The sequence below is a fragment of the Propithecus coquereli genome, unplaced genomic scaffold (genome assembly GCF_000956105.1).
Source record: "Propithecus coquereli isolate 6110/MARCELLA unplaced genomic scaffold, Pcoq_1.0 Scaffold42, whole genome shotgun sequence".
Classification (NCBI taxonomy): domain Eukaryota; kingdom Metazoa; phylum Chordata; class Mammalia; order Primates; family Indriidae; genus Propithecus; species Propithecus coquereli.
In genome coordinates this window covers 1,919,035-1,922,316 of record NW_012149952.1, presented here as the reverse complement: position 1 = coordinate 1,922,316, position 3,282 = coordinate 1,919,035, and positions in this window count along the sequence as shown.

The following is a 3,282-nucleotide window of genomic DNA, read 5'->3' as shown; positions in this document are numbered from 1 at the left end:
TTTCCACATTCACGGCCCCTACTCCTTACAGCTGGGGAAACTGAGGCACAAAGTGGCAGCGAAGTTCCAGGTCTAAAACCACATAGCTTGTCTGCCCCGGCAGGGATGCGGCCCTGTCCAGCCCCTATCCTTCTAGCCCTGAGGACTTGACCTCGGGGAGTCCCCGTTCTGGGCTGGGCCGCCACTCCTCCCTCCCAATCCACTTCCAGCCCCAAGCCGGCGCTGGACTTTAACCCCGGGACCCGCTGGCGCCGATAAGGGCAGGCAAGCCGTGCAGAGACTGGCGGGGCAAAATTCCCCTACTCCCGGTGCCAGGGGAGTTACCTAGGGCACAGGGACAGGGAGGGCAGGTGCAGGGAAGGGGGAAAATGCGGAGGGGGAGGCATCTGCAGCTCGACGGAGCAGTGGTGCTTCCCTTCTCTGTGCCTCAGTTTCCCTCTCGGTAAAATGAGTGTGCTTCCTCCCAGGGATGTAAGAAGGACCCAGAAACCTTTGCAAAGGCAGAGGAGTCTTCCCCCCCGGTCTGACAGGGAAACGAGGGGGTCTTCAATCTGATGAGGGAGACAAGATTTCGCAAACCCTTCTCCAAATGGGGAAGGTAAGAAGCCCCAGCTCTGTGGAGCAAGAACAAGTATCTGCTCTGGACTTCCGGTCTGTCGGGGAAGACGGGAAGGGACCATTCTGATGAGGGAGGCCTGATGGGGGTGTTGAGGGGCTCCCAAGCCCCCTGGGGGAGCTGACAAACTTCCAAACTAACGATGGAATTGGGGAGCCCCTTGATCAGACGGGGGAGACAAAGAACCTGCTAGTCTAACGAGGGAGGTAAGAATCCCCTTGTACGAGAGCGGGGACAAGGTGCTCCAGTCCGAGATTCCAACGTGACGGAGTCAAGAGCATCTTGCTGCAGCCCAGCCAGCTCTCTCCTAAGCCTGGGAGTGGAGCAGCCCCAGGGCGCCTAACCAGGGAGCCAGGACCAAAGGACAGGGAGGATTCACTCTCCTGCCCCGGGGGCAGTTCTGCCCAGCTCTGGGCCTGACCCCGCTTTGGTCAGCAAGGACCTGGCTGGTGGTGTACTGGCACCACCTAGCGGCTGCTACGGGCCGGACCGTCCATCCAGAGCTGGGGGACAGCGGAGGCCCAGATGACCAGAGAAGGGCTCCTTGGACCCACTCCCTTGGACCTGGGTCCAAATCCCAACCTTGCCCTGCAACTGTGATCCTGTGGCTTCGTGACATTTATCTCCCACGTGGCAGTGAGCAGGGTCTTTCTGAAGTGCAAGCCTACCCCTGCCCCTCCCCTGTTCACAGCCCTTCCACGGCTCCCAGTGCCTTGGGGGGAGTCCACACCCCGGCCACAAGGCCGGCCTCTCCTGAGCTTCAGCTGAACAACCAGCAGCTTTGCAAAGGCGTCACGCTCAGAACTTACCTCCAGGTTTTTGCACAGGCTGTTCCCTCTGCCTGAAACACCCTTCCCTGCCTCTTCCCTGGCATCTCTCCTTCTCCTCCTTCGGGTCTTGGAGTAGATGCCTCCTACTTTAAGAGCCCCTCCCTGATCCCCAGGTCAGGGTCGTAGTTCAGTAGGGCTGTTGTGGTCACTGCAATGTCCCCACAGGGCCTGATTCTGGCTGTGTACGCCAGATTTTATTGAATGAATGAATGAATGAATGCCAAGCTAAAGAGTTTGCCAGGGCAGCCACAGGAGGGTTTAATCAAGGGAGGGACATGGTCAGATTTAGAAGCCCTTAGGCTCCTTCTTAACCTGGGGTCTTTGCACATACTGTTCCCTTTCCCTGGACCATTTGTACCCGCTAACTCCCACTCATCCTCTAGATCTCAGCTGAGCTGTCCCCTCCTCCAGGAAGCCCTCCCTGACCCCAGGCTGGGTCAGGTGCCCCCTCTGAGCTCCCACAGGCTCCTGGGCTCCCCCTTCGCAGCCGTGACCACTGCCAGGCCGTTATTATCTGGGGATGAGGCTGTCTTCCCACTGGGTCCGGGAGGGCAGGGCCACAGGTTCTGGTCCCCCTTTGTCTTCTCTGAGCTTATAACAGGGACATGGTTCTGTTGGGACCTGGGTTCAAATCCTCACTCCCCCATCTGTGGAGTGTCTTGGGTGAGTGTGGTCTTGTCTCAGAGACCCCCCAAGTTTTCTCGTGTGAGATGTGGGGAGAGTTGGAAACGTGCGTGGAACGCCTCCCAGGACTGTGGTGGGGCATTGGGGACACAAGACCCTGAAGTCCTGAGTTGACCGTGTGCCGGGTGACTGTGGGTGACCCACTTCCCCTTTCGGGGCCCATCTGGCTGGATGAATGGGTGGCAGAGGCCCCATCCTGCCGGGACATTCTAGGAGGCCCGCTCGGGGCTTCCCGAGGTGGGAGGGTCAGGGACTCGCAGAGGGAAGAGGTGTCTGCTGGGTTAGGGGAAAACCAGCCTTCCCCATCATAAAACGGATGACGGGAGGGAAACAAAACAAGGCCGGCTCCACCGGGGCATGAGGGGAAGTTGGGGGAGAGGATGAGGGGCCCCACGAGGTGGGTGAAAACCACAGCCCGCAACTCGTTGCCAACTTCCCGCCCGGAGCCTGCACGCCTTGGGGTCCGGGCGAGCTCCCTGCTCCCTGGCCTCTTGCATGGACCATGCCCTGTTCCCACCTCCAACCCTGCCCTGCCTGCAGCCTTCCCGCCTCGGGACGCAGCTCCGTCCTGACAGCTGCTCAGGCCCAGACTTGGAGACCCCTGGCTCTTCTCATTCCTCCCAGCACAGCTCTGCCCCCCGACGGTCCCTTCCCATCCGGCAGCCGGGGAGATCCTGTGGGAACCTGAGTCAAGGCCTGTCCAGCCTCTGCTTAGAGCCCTCTGCGGCTCCACTGCACGTGGGGTGATGGCCAAAGTCCTCGCCTTGGCCCACAAGGCCCTGCTCAGTCCTAGTCCCCTCTCTCCCTCCCCTCGTCCATGCTCCCCTTGCTGACCCCCCACTGCTGCACTGGCCACACCGGCCTTGAACCTGTGTTCCTGCCTCCTGGCCTGTGCACAGACCGCACGCGCTTTCTCATTGAAATTCTCTTCCCCGTCAACTCCCTGCCCTGCTCCTCTGATCTCCCAGGTCTCTCGTTGTGGCCGGCTGGATAACGCCCCCCTCCCCACAAAAGATGTCCAGGTCCGAACCCTGGAACCTGTGAACGTGACCTTATGTGACAAAAGACACTGTTTTTTCCCTGGAGCCTCTGAAAGGAACCAGCTCTGTTGAAATTTTGATTTTAACCTCCTGAGACTCATTTTAAGCCACT